We start from the raw sequence: 13442 nt of genomic DNA, 5'->3' as shown, positions 1-13442 counted from the left end.
AATTCTGCAGTAATTCCGTTCTACAAAACATAGAGCATCTCCGGAGGGAGCGTAACCATGTTTATCCAGACTCCCTTCAGCCCGCTGACCATAGGCCTGTCGACGTCATTTTCTATCACAAGTGCGCTCTCTGGCAGGACTATAGTGTTTGTCATTAGAGCGCGCAGCATTTCCTCGGCCGTGGTCGTGCCTAGTGCGAGGATGGTTGACACAATACCAGACTGTGGAGTGCGCACCTACAACTCCTGTATATGCGCTTGAAGAGCCCCCAACACCATCAGGTGTTCCTCCGCGAACTGTTGGAGGGTCTCCGCGGTGACATCCCGTGTGGTCTCCCCAATGTCGTGCAGATCCCCCTCAATGAGGGTGATCAAGTCGAAATAAGTGTTCGAAGCCTTCGACTGCTTCCGTGGCCCTAACTACTCCCTTGGGCGCTGTCCTTTCCGCTGTGTGGACATTGTCTGCGAGATCGCGCCACCTCTCTATATCCATTTCCTGTTTGGGCGAAGGCGACTTCTGTACATGCGCTTGAAGAGCCCCCAACACCATCAGGTGTTCCTCCGCAAACTGCTAGAGGGTCTCCGCGGTAACATCCCTCATGGTCTCCGCACTGTCGCGCAGATCCCCCTCAATGAGGGTGATCAAGTCGAAAGAAAGTGTTTGAAGCCTTCGACTTCTTCCGTGGCCCTAACTACTCCCTTGGGCGTTGTCCTTTCCGCTGTGTGGACATTGTCTGCGAGACCGTGCCACCTCTCTATATCCATTTCCTGTTTGGGCGAAGGCGACTTCTGACCTCTGCGATCCTTTTCTACTGCCTTTTGCTGCTCTTTTGCCACCTTCGCAGTGTTCCGCGCCTCCTGGGCCTTGGCTGCTGCTACTTCGTTTCTTCGCTTCTCTGATAACTGCGCCATCCGCAATTTTGCCTAATCCTTTTTCCTTTGCACGGCACGGACTTCTCTGCTTCTACCGCAACGCTGGCCGGAGCGCGCCACTCCGATGACTACGACTCAAGGATGGAGAATATGACATCATCTGTCATTAGATAAGGGAGCTCGTGCTAAGTCTTCGCGAGGTCCTTCCCGCCCTGATGTGCACGTGGTGAAAATATTCCTTGGAACTCCATGAAGCTCTATAGACTATTATAGACCGTGGGCAATAACCACGGGTTGCAATTAATCCCCATTCTGATGTTCATCTCTATGAACACCTAGAATATTTTACTGTCCTCGATTCTCTGCGCTTCTCTAGTTGCCCGCAGCGAAGCATACTTCGTTGCCTCCGGAAGGTCCTACGCAATCGTTGGGAAGTAGCTATCCTCAGGCAATTCCCATGCCAGTAGCATGATGGACAACAGCAACCACGCGTAATGAAAAGTCTTCACCTGCTACTATGCCTCGCGGCAGTTCTAACTCTATGCACAAGTAGTTTGCCCAATTAAACTGGACCCCTTCTGCACATTGTGTGGTAAATGCAACCACCGACGCGAGCACCTCATCCTGGCAACACTTCCGCATAACCTTTCCGGCCAATATCTGCGTCGCAACTTTGACTACAGCGTTGTTGATGTTGGAAATCGCGTATTCTCTCTTCTTCTTCTCCAGCATGAACTTCTTCTTCATGGCCTCCGCGATGTCCAAATCATCACTTTTACCCTCCGAGATGTTAGTTGGGTCATCCCCTTTGCAAGGGAGTCAGGTAATTCTGTGAATTAAGTGGTCCGTGATGGGGATGGGCTCCTCCAACAACAAGCACACATCATGCACCGGGAACAGCAGCTACCTGACGACGAAAATAGTCACTGGGGCACGATGCTAATGCGACACCCAGAGCAAGTTTAACAATCTTGCCTTTTCTACACCTCTCAACCACTTACGCGGCTCCAACTCTATAACTCTTGTTGGCACGTCTTTCTTCTGGCACATGAGCTACGCAGTTGCCAAATGTGAGAACTTCTCGTGGTCCGCGAGATCCCAGTCTTCAAATTTCAATATAGTCACTCACCCCAACTGCGCTCTTTCAAAAATGGTGTCGTCAGGGAGCAGTGGAGTCTGCAGAGAGCTTTTGCTCTAATATATGTCTTTGGGCACCTTTGCTTTTCCCTTCCATGGAGGAACATATGCGAGCAACCTGGTCAAAGGATCTGCACCCTGGGATTCCATCTCCATCTCTACGTCATCCTCCTCCCCTATCAGGATTTCTTTAAAGTCTTCCTCCTCCTCATCGACTTCCAAGTTGATAGCCTTCCCCTTTTCTTCCATAGTAAGCCTAGTTCTGAGTGGGTGTCTAGGGGACATGCGCACTGGTGCCATAGGCTGCTTGTCTTTCTTAGTTATTGGCATGCGTGGCGATTTAAGGATTTCTGCAACTATCCCGGCACTTTCTGTGGCTTCTCCTACTGTCATGGCCTACGCGGCCTTCTCAACGGTCATTGCTCCGGTATCCATGGCTTCCTCCAGCGCTGCCATATTGTTATTCCACAATTCTCTCAGCTTCTCAAGTAAGTGCTCAAATAACGACTTCGACTTCAAAAGATCAAACAAATCTGGGTTCATGAATCTCTGGGCGCGCAACAACTCAGTTCTCGAATTGCCAAGTGTTGTTTGTTGGACACCCGTTTGTAATTTATTGTGCCTTTTGAATTTAAATTCGATCGTTCCCCCCACATTCAGTCCATTAATGCTCACTTGGCGACAGATTTTCAAAAATCTAGCCCATAAAGTTTGCCTTGAATGCCTATCGCCCGCTCCATTTGGTCTCAAACCAAGCATCACATTATGAATAGTGACTGCAATAGTCACTTTCCAGTTGACCCGCGCTGCAACGCAACTACCCTTGCACTGTCGCAGACCCTATGACACTTCGCTACTGCGCATAGCCCTGACATCGCAGCTTCCGAGCAGATTAGTTTATACTCTCGTGCCTCCTTTCAACTGCCAGGAGCGCTAAGACTGTGCCTCCTGCAGCTAGTCAAATGGTCAGGCCACCTGTGTATGCCTTTAAACGACTGCCATTGACTTTTCCTGGGAAGAGTTCTCCATTTAACTTTAACAATTGCACCGTGCCACCATTTGTGATCTCCTTAATAACATATGGTCGCAACCAATGCATTCTAAGCTTCCCTGGGAATTTATAGAACCTAATATCATACAACAACACCAAATCATTCGCCTTGAAGGTGCGCAACTTAATATGTCGATCGTGCCAGACTTTTTCGTGCTGCTTTTGCACTTGCTGGTGGAATCCAGCCAAAAATCATTCTACTTCGAGCTCCTCCAACTGCACGAGCCTCTCCTCTAGGGCTCCGCAGTCTGTCATACCTGTGAGCGCCGCTATGCATAGACTAGGAACGATGTACTCCATAGGCATTACCGCTTCTACTCCATAGACAAGCCGAAAAGGTGTCTGTCCCGTCAGTTTCTTGCATGTTGTCCTATAAGCCCATAATACTGCGAGTACACACAGGTCCCAATCACTTTGTTGCGCATTACATACCTTGTTCAGCGCGTTGCATACCTTGTTAAACGCTTTTGTGTGGAAAACCTTTTGTGCGATTGTTCTTCCTAGGTGATTGTTGTTCTTCCTACTAAAGTTCATATGCATCCGTGTAGATTGTTTTCCATTTGCCTGCACACACCTGGCTAGATGCGCGCGCGGATCATCTCGTCCATTGTACTTATATGTCAATCGCATTCTAGGCTTCTCAAATTGCATACGCATCATTCTCCTACATTCGCGCCAGTCGTTAAAGCTCCCTTTGTGCGTACCCCACCACCTCGCGGGCGGAGCGCGCAGTACCCAATCCAAGGCCTGGAAGCATTGCTTTTTCAGCACCTCCCTTTCAAATTTATTCAAGGTGTCTACCTCAATTAGACCATCATAAGTAGGCAAGTCTCTTACTTCTCTCGATACACAGTGCAACGACCTTGTCATCATATTGCAATTCAATGTAGTTACCTCATGTAACCAATTCTGCCATCGCTCCATCTCCTCGTCTGAATCTGAAGTACATGAGCTTTCATGCTCCCATGCGATCCACCCATCTACAGTGTGATTCACCCAGTACTGGTTTCGTGTTGTTATCTTATAGATGTTGTCCATATCATCATCACTTTCATAGTCGTGCACTAGCTGTATATAACGCGATCCTTCAGCAAGGTCCAAGGGTATAATTGCACTTAGTGACTCCTTTTCAAAAATCATTTTCCACTTTTTCAGATTAATCACCCCGTTCATGTTAGTGGTCCAATCAATTCCTAAGAGCACGGGGCAGGGATTATTGTCATCAACAATCTCTATCACTTCAAAGTTTGCTAGCGCCATGGGTATTATTCCCTACAATCACCCCAGTTATTCCTTGCAATCGCCCCATGGGTATTATTTTATGTTGGTTCGCCATTCGCAGTTGAATAGGTGACCATTGCAACGTAGGTCTCCCCATTCGCTCCCATGTCTGCTTCGGCAAAACATTCGCATCTGATCCTAAATCCAAAATTACTTTATCCATTTCATATTCTCCAATCTGCGCAGTTAGTCTCATTTCTCTTCCCATTCTTATCGTGTGTTTAACGATCTTCCTGACTACGTGCGGTTCTCCCGGCGTGATCCCAACGCATCTATTAATGATTTCTTGCAACCCTTTTACAACTTTATTATCACGCAATAACTTCATACATGTTTCCAAGAATGTCGTAAGCATAGATGGCTCCAGCTTCAAATCTAGTCTATCTTTGCTTCCTGAAGTGGAAGCCTCAACGAAGCTCTTCTTGGCTTCCATGAAGGTTTCTCGAGCGCACTCCAAATCAAACTCTACTTCATTCATCGGAGCTTTGCTAACCCAAGTACTATCCTTAAGTTGTTTGCCTTTGTCGTCTCTTGTTGTGATTCCACTTCGAAGCACAATATTTACATTTGGATCTTCCTCGCGCGGCTCAAACTTCATCATCTGCAGGTTCTAAGTCGGGGGAGGCGGTAGCGCTCTTTTTTCGCGTATCCTAGCTATCAGCTCTAATTCACTAAGTGCAAGAGAAATCTATCTTATTAAATTGAAAAGACGTACTATCAGAATTCAATTGTCAAGAAGACGGCTCTCACACTTTTACTTTCTCAATCTTATTCAAACAAGATATTCTAAACATCTATACTTATGGAGTAAACACAATTAGACTATTCTAGATAAAAATCAAATGAAAGAACCATGTTGTACCAGGTAGAAAGCAATTCAAATAGCAAATTAATCTAGGTATAAAGCAGATGAAAGTACTCATGCATACATCGATTCACTAGTGAACTCATCATACTGCATTTCTCACACAAAAACAGAGTATTAGAAGGAATGAAAAGAAATCTAATTGCATTTGGTTAAGGACTTGTCACTATCGTAGGGGCCCTCCATAGATCAATCCATAATCTGCAATCAACGCAATGCATACACACACAATACCAGCGCTATTGCTTGTAAACGGAATTAACAAACTGTCTCAAAATTTCGTCATTCGGTGCGCCCAGATAACAGTGCGGTCATAGATTTTATAACAAGTCTTTCACATAACAATCATGAGTAATTTAAGTCTATATATATTTATTCTAACTAACTATATCGCTAAATCTTCGATTTGCTACTCCGAAAGCAAATCGATAAGGTTTTGATGAAACTCAGATTTCATTCCAGCGATGATCCTATGGTTGACTTGGGTGTTTCACTGTGATATCATGCGCTCATTTTGATGAACTAGTTTAAGGGGATAAGAAGGGATCCATGATGGGATCTTTCCCTATCCATTTGTATACTTCATCACTGACCTAGAGATTCCGAAATCTAGATTCGCTACGAAAACAGACGAATTTTGTAGCTAATTGCATTCTTTAACAAAACAATAGGGAATATAGTCAAACATGAAGAAGAAGACATATTATTACTTACTTCTATCAAAACCTAGTGGATGTGGCATTATTTAGGTGACAAATGTAGGAAAAGAGAGGAAACATAGGCAAAAAGCGATGTCATGGTAAGACAATATTTGGACTCTACAAGAAGCAATCCTATATTTTTTAGCAGAGATGGCAGTGAGTGGACTGAGGAACCAGGACAAATTGGATGGAACATCCAATTTTGCCATCTGGAAGGCCAGGATCCTGGTAGCCTTGGACAAGAATCACATAAAGGACTATGCCTTGAAAGTAGTTATTATTCTGGTCGACGCTAATCCTCTGAAGAAGTACAAGGAAGCCCAGGGGAAAGCCAAGGGCATGAATCTAGATAGCATCAAAGATCATGTGGTCCCACACAATGTTGAGAAAGAAACAACAAGGAGGATGTGGGAGGCTTTGACCACCTTGTACGAGGGGACTTCCGTTTAACAAAAGATGCTATTGGAGAATCAGTTGAAACAGTAGCAGATGCAGAAGCAAGAAGAAATCAATCCATTCCTCATATTGCAAGTCATTTGAGACATGTTAAGTTCTGTGGGGTCTACACCAAATCCTGAATTCATGGTCAGGACTGCCCTGAATGTAGTCACAGAGGACTGGGAGACGTTTGTCCAAAGTATTTTGGGCAGAGATTCTCTCCCCAGTTGGGAGGAGATGTAGGCAGCTCTTCGACAAGAAGAGATTAGGAGGCTGCCCAAGGCAAGGAGTAGTGACAGACGAGCTAGAGTCAAAAAGGAGGAGGAGGAGGAGGAGGATGCAACTCTCACATCATTGGGGTAGCAAGGGCAATGAAAGTGGAAGAAAAAGGATATATCCAAGTTCGGATGCTTCAGCTGTGAGGAACTAGGATATTTCGCCACTCAATGCTCTCGAAAGAAGGGCAAGTTAGAGGCTTCTTACTCAAAGGCTGCTCCGGTGAAAGCTAATAGGGAAGGCATGGACGATGATTGTGCCATGAGTGCTCATGCACCTCTGCAGAATAGGTGGGGCGACATGGAATGGTAGTCAAGAGGATTACATGGAAAAGGGGCAAGATCTTGAGGTGCCCAAACTCTTGGATCACATACGACTACGGGAGCCCTTAATGACAGTAGTAGAATGATGGGAGACGATGCAAGGTATGATGGAGCAACAGTGGCAGAGCTAGAGTACCAAAGTCTAAAGTAGCACATTAGAGGTTGCAGCACTGCGAGAGGCACAGAGCAAAATGTAACAGCGCAATAGTAGCAAAGGGTCAACACATATTAGCAGTAGAGGTAGCGACAACATCACGAGGCATCCACACTGACCAGCGTTTCAGTTTTTGAGTGTTTAGTTGCTTACTTCTCAGCAATTGAGTTGTAGTGCAACAGTTAGCAATGGCAGTGCTATGGGCAGCATGATGCAGCATAATGAGAGTGAGTTGTAGTACAAATATATAAGTGACAGTGACAGTGTCATGGGCAGCAATTCAGGATGCAACAGTGCAATGGATGAAGGGCATCAGGCCATGCATCAACAACACAGAGGACCAATGTAGTGGATCAGTGTGATATTTTTGTTGGGAAGTATTGCTAGAGAACATTCCTCGCTAAGAGGAGGAGTTGATTTTGTGTAGCATCGGATGTGCTCTAGCTCCGAAATTTTGTGTAGCTGCTAGAACACACGAGATCTCCAAGACCCCGCAATCATTTGGAGAAATTCCACCCGGATGATGAGTTATTAAAATAATTAATATTTTTAATGGGTTCCTAAGCCTAGACTTGGGAAAATATAAATATTAATGTGTATTAATAAAAATATGGGTGAGAAGTGATGAGCCTCATCATTGGGTAATTATATGGGCCTTAATTCACCTCCTAGCTTAGTCAAACCAACTACTCTCACAACTTATTGCATACTTTTGATTATATTTTGTTTATGAGATGAGTTAGAATTGGATATTTTGCTTTGTGGTCTAATGTGCATTTAATGTAGGATTAAAGGATAAAAGCAAGGAATTTTGGCAAAGACCTTGGTCAAAAATTGAATGGGACAAGGGAGAGAAATTATAGAAGATAAATCCTCCTCTTTTACTACCCCTCCATTCGAATATTCCCCATCAGATCAGAGTGCAAACAACCAAATCGCGAGGACTAAAAGGCAAACAAGCAAGTTAAAGTCAAAGCACCAGTGTATCTCGAGTTTCGGAGCCAAGCCTCCCTAATTTTAAGGAAGTCGTTGGAGACTTCATATGTATAAGTAGAGAGGCCTATGACCTCAGTAGGATTCAGATTTTTTATTGCAAAACATTACTCTATTTTCAAGCTACAAGACTTGTGATAGTATTTGATGTAATCCATTGCTTTGATAATAAGAATGAGTTTTGTTTGGAGCCAGAACTGAGTTAACTCAGAGGGTTGAAACTCTTGGGTTAGGGCCCAACCCTTGCAATTGAGGCTCCTCTTTATTGTACATGTATGCTAGCGTGGATTCATGGTTTGATCATTCATTTGCTTAAGTCTCTGCATTTCCATTACAGCAGTGTAGCGTAGATTGGTTGTATTCTAGTTTGCTTCCATTTGTGCCTTCTTTCAATTAGCAGGTTAGCAAGGAGAAAAAAATCACCATAAGGTTGTTAGCAAGTGTCTCGGCCTCACCTCCTCCCTCTGGGACCATGACTCAAGGAAGAGACCCTTCAGCAACCCAAAAAACAAAGATCTCTAGTTCTTGCATGAGCTTTAGAGATTGTTGTCTTGATTCAGTACTTGGTTCATTTCATCATCATCTTTTTCCATCACTCTCTGTAATAAGATCTCACTCATAGTCTCCTTTCCTTTAAGCACGAAATGCTTAGGGAGAAGCTAATAAATCACGTCTTAGTCGGATTATACCCGTGGATTTCCTTACTGTCCGATCCACAACAAACCTAGCCAATCATCGTTAACCACACGCCGCACCGCCGATGTATTCATTTCAACGTTTGAATTTATGCACTCCAAATCTCGATTCTCCACCATCAATCTGTCTTGCTTAATCCAAGAGCTATCACATCACTCTCTCACCAACTGACTTGTCCGATCTCCACCATTGATCAATCCCGCATGATCCAATGGCTATCGCGCAATCTCACATGAATTATTGCACGACTGATACCAAACCGAGAGCACATGAGAAAAGTGGTTTTCCCATGCTATGCATCACTCACTTATGCTAATCACGTAAAATTTAGGAATTCCACTTACAGCTTTGAGGCCGCACGAGAAACTGCTTACCACCTACAAAGACCGCTCCATCGTTCTGCATGTTTTTTACCCTTCTGTCGACACTTAATCTCTGCAATAAGATCTTCGCCGCACATCTTCCATTAATCATGTTCGTTGATCGATTCATCCATCTGTTCACATAATCTCCACAATAAGATCTTTGCCGCTCATCTTCCGTTAATCTTGTTCATTGATCGACCCATTCATCTATTCACTTAATCCTAGCGATAAGATCTTTGCCGCTCATCTTCTGTTTATCTTGTTCATTGATCGATCCATCCATCTATTAACTTAAGCTCCTGCAATAAGATCTCCACCACTCATCTTCTGGTTATCCTGTTCAACCATCTATTAACTCAATCTCCCACGTTAAGATCTCTGTTGCTCATCTTTCGTTAATCCTGTTCACTGATCCAACGATTCTTGTGCACTATTGCTTCATTATGTCTCCCTTTCACTAATTTCGATATTCGATTGCTCTTTCGCTTGACTCCTTCCTGAACTGAGCTCTGAGTATGGTTTAAACGCTGCCACTCCCGAGCTTTGATTTGATTATTCAATCAGACTCCCACACTATCCAAACACTCCATAAACCTTCTAGCCATCCTCAACCACCATCCATCCACCTGTCACATCGACAAGAACAATTAAATTTCATGCTTGATTTTACCAAAAAAACCATAAAAGTGAAAACAGATTTAGTTTAGTTTCCTTGCTTACACGTTAGTTTGGTTTGATGCTCTTTACTTCTGTAACTTAGATAGCAGCATTAGGTTAATGTTGATTTAGAAATTCTCCTTAGCATAGTAGTTTAAATGTTTAATTAAGATATGGTGTGATTTAGCATTACATGTTGTTTTCTTCATTACTGCAGTAGAGTAGCTCTCTTGGAATAGATTTGTTCTTCTTCCATCAAAGAATCAAGCTTCTTCTAACCCTATAGAAGTCTAGCTTGGAACCCCTGGGGTCTCTCACCAGAGGAACAGTGACAACACACTGGACCTTCACTTTTACTTGTGAATATAGCAATGTCACCTCCAAGTTTGTACGAACCCCGGGTTGATAAGTAAATCTGGTAGCCCAAGAGTTGCAACATCCTTGCTGCAATACTAGCCCTCATCAAGAAGCTTCTAAGAGATGAGGATAAAGTCTATTTTAATCTTAGCCATTGATTAAAGACTTAATCTCAACCATTGATTTATCAACAGGAAAAATATAAGAGGAAGCATGAGGATAGGTTAGAAATACACCAAGTGATCAGTTAATTCGATTTTATTGGGGCGAGGTTTGCTGAGAAAATCAAATAGGTGATCTGAGTTGTAGTGAGAGGGGCAATAGCAAAGAGTTGGATCGGAAAAGAGTTCCAAGCCAATGAGTACTAGGAAGAGAGTCATTAGTAGCATTAGAGAGGCAACGCAGAGGCCTACGCAGTCCAGGAAGGGTCTTGTGCAGAGCTGACACAGGGCAAGAGGGTCTCCTATAGTGGTAGAGCAAGAGAGTCATGAGAAGTTTAAGATTTTGTTGGGAGTTTGACATTCTAAACCAGGAGCGTTGAAGTCGAAGCTCTTGAGAGCAAAATGATCTAGCAAATAAGTGATGCAGTCTCCCAAAGGCAAGACACTGGCCTACGCAAAGCAAATTGCGCTGGGATTTTCACAGTTCTTGCCGCAGTCAACAACTCAGTGGATTAGTTGTGACTTGGAGAACGAGGTAAACCCTCGTCTGTATTTCTTGCTGCCACTATTTCTCTGAAAGGTTAGACAGTGTGAGAGGCAACCTGTTGTACTCATATTCTTCTTTCTTAATAATACAAACCCTCTATATGTTGCACCGGTTTTCCCACATTAGGATTTTCCAGGGATGTGTTGTCCAAAAATAATGGTGTCGCTTGTGTGTTTCTCATATCTATTTCAGTTAAAGATCTGTATGTAAGTGTAGTCTGCAGTAGTGTTTTTCATTATAATTGAATAACTTGTTGAATGTAAAAACAAGTAGGATATTATCAACTAATGATTGCAGTAGGATTTCTGATGTGTAGATTCAGAAATTTTCACACAAGCCAAGACAACACAAGAAATAGCTCAAGCCAGGGAAAAACCCCAAGATGGAGAACCCCTGGATCAATCCTCCTCCTTATTAATATCAAATGTTTCGCAAAGAGAGAGAGAGAGAGAGAAAGAGTACAATCAAAGTCAAAATTGACTTGCCAATATGATGATCAATACCACTATCCAAATTTCAAACAAACACCCCAATCAAGTTTTCAATTCTTCCTTCAGATAATAGCGCACAAACTCTACCCTAAGCGTGGTCAGCAGTAATCAAAGAAGCTACAAAATAGTCTCCAAAAGCAGCTCAGTCCTAGTTCAATTAATGTGGCATCCTTTGCTAATTATAATGAACCTAAAACAATCCAATGTTAATCAGTCAAATTGGTCAATGTGATGAGGAACTCTATAATTAAAGGTCTACAATTAAGGCTTGTAGTCAAAGAGCCCATATTTCCCATATCTTGTGGCAATAAATGCGACCCTCATTCCTAGGCAATCTGCTCCAACTTCTTGTTATTTAGCCTCCTCCTAGACCTCTAAACTTCTCCAAGTCCTCCTTTGTTTGAGCACTTCAAACCTAAGACTCCTTGTTGTATGTTCTCAACCATCAAACAAGAGGAACAAGGCCTGTGACCTAACTAAAGGTACCCTCCACAAGTGTAACTTGCTCAAGGGGAGGTCTGCCACATAAAATAGTCACAAGACCTTACCAGACTGTACTGAAAAAAGTTATTCCACATAACCAGTGTTGAACCCCAAGCTAACTTGATCCTAAATGATGAAGTTATTGAACATCATGCATCCTAGACATAGGGAGTACGATAGTCCATCTGTGTTGCTATGGTACCTATCCTCTTTTCTCAACTCATTAGATAGATAAGAGGTACTTCCCATGAGTCTCAGACTACATGGGTAGTGTTATCGCTCACACTACCTGGGGTCCTAAGAGGAGATCATATGGAGCAACAACTAGGTCAAGGGGAAACAATGGAGCAACAGCCCATTGTCACCTCAGCTAATGTTTCTTACACTTTAAAAACTTTCAACGATGGGAGGAGCCCCGATATAAGGGGAATCACAAAATAAATGGAGCAACAATAAATAAGGAATGATTCCCAAAGCCTATTCTCAAGAGAGGCTCAAACAAATGGCTTACTTGCTTAAGAAGTAAGGTAACAAGGTCTTAAGGAAGGCCTAAGAGGATACTTGAGTCTAGTTTCGAGGCATATTCCTTGGCAAGGGACCTCCTAGACATAAGGATCCTAATGAAGAAATGGCCTCTGGGTAATCCTTGTGGAATTTGATTTGTATATTTGTGGGACCATAGAGAAGCCAAAGGTATGGATTTGATTAATCGATTAGGGGCTTGACCTAGTTAGGGAAGAGAATAGGATCAAAGGACTAATTTTCTTTTGAGATTTGAACGTAATGATCCTAGTGAGGACACTAACCCAAATCAGCCTAAGGGGAGAGATGTTCACATAAGTAAGGCTTTCTATATCTCGGGATTCCACCATTGGATTGTGCTCAAACTTGTAGGACCCCTTGAGAAGACACCAATAAAGTTGTAGACGAATTTCAAGGTGTTTGGATGGCCACAAATGATTTCAATTGATTCCCTAGGTGACCCTCTAGGGTTAGGGCTAGAATTAGGAAGGGTGGAGAGAAGAAAGATAAATTTGACCACCAAGAGGATGTGAGGATCAATCCCTTGCTTAGAGGGCTTAATGGAGTCTACATACACTTGGATTGAATAATTTCATGAGCTAAGGAGCCCTAATTAACCTTTGCTACCTTATTCAAGGGCAACAACTAGATAATTAGAGATCTATACTTCAAATTTTCCAAAGAGATGAAGTTTCAAGATTTTTCAACCTAAGAAGTGCCTCTAGGAACATTAACCCAATCCCTCAAAGAGCACAACATGCATTAAATCACTTATTCAAGGTCCCAAAAGAATTTTGCGTTACATTAACCCATATATAAGAATAATGATTACAATATACATGCATTTGACAAATAAGATGACAAGAATAGCATTAAAAGTTCACTTACATGAGAGAGAGAGAGTATATCCATTCATCAACTTTGCATTAAAAAGAAGATCCAAAGACAATAGCGAAAATCCAAACATCATAGTGCATCAAGAAACTCCAAAAAGCTTATCCTAGAAAAAAGTGCGAAAATATTTTTGGAGATACTAATCCAATCCAAGTGATGATGAGAGTTTAGAATGAGC

At 42.9% G+C, this 13442-nt stretch overlaps 1 pseudogene; it reads right to left on the bottom strand.

Moving 5' to 3' along the window:
- Positions 1 to 2405: 2405 nt before the first annotated feature.
- LOC149214146 (N-terminal acetyltransferase A complex catalytic subunit NAA10 pseudogene) overlaps positions 2406 to 13442 on the bottom strand; it is a 47772-nt pseudogene continuing 36735 nt past the window's right edge.

The sequence above is a fragment of the Pinus tabuliformis genome, chromosome 1_1, assembly GCF_031772625.1.
Source record: "Pinus tabuliformis cultivar Carrire ecotype Pingquan chromosome 1_1, CPIR1, whole genome shotgun sequence".
NCBI lineage: Eukaryota > Viridiplantae > Streptophyta > Pinopsida > Pinales > Pinaceae > Pinus > Pinus tabuliformis.
Note: the sequence above shows the minus strand (reverse complement) of the source record. Positions and strands in the feature narration are given on the sequence as shown.